The sequence below is a fragment of the Penaeus monodon genome, chromosome 23 (genome assembly GCF_015228065.2).
Source record: "Penaeus monodon isolate SGIC_2016 chromosome 23, NSTDA_Pmon_1, whole genome shotgun sequence".
NCBI lineage: Eukaryota > Metazoa > Arthropoda > Malacostraca > Decapoda > Penaeidae > Penaeus > Penaeus monodon.
In genome coordinates, this window is record NC_051408.1 from 14,522,967 (window position 1) to 14,523,247 (window position 281).

Consider the following 281-nt stretch of genomic DNA (forward strand, 5'->3'; position numbering starts at 1 on the left):
CGAATGCACATTGTATACGGTAACTCCCCGCTATTTTGCTGATTGAATATTTATTTGAAGAAAAGCGCTGGGATATGACCTCCTTAGCGTATTGTGGTTTCATTATCATAACCATTTTTGTCTTTATTTTGCGTGCTTTTTCCTATTCTTTGAGTTTACGAGATGATTGAAGAATTTTGGATTTTGGAGAAATAATACAAAGAAAGGAGAGGTTTATATAGTTTTGTTAATACCAGTAAAATGACAAAGATTTTGAGAATAAAGATGGTAATGGTAACGAT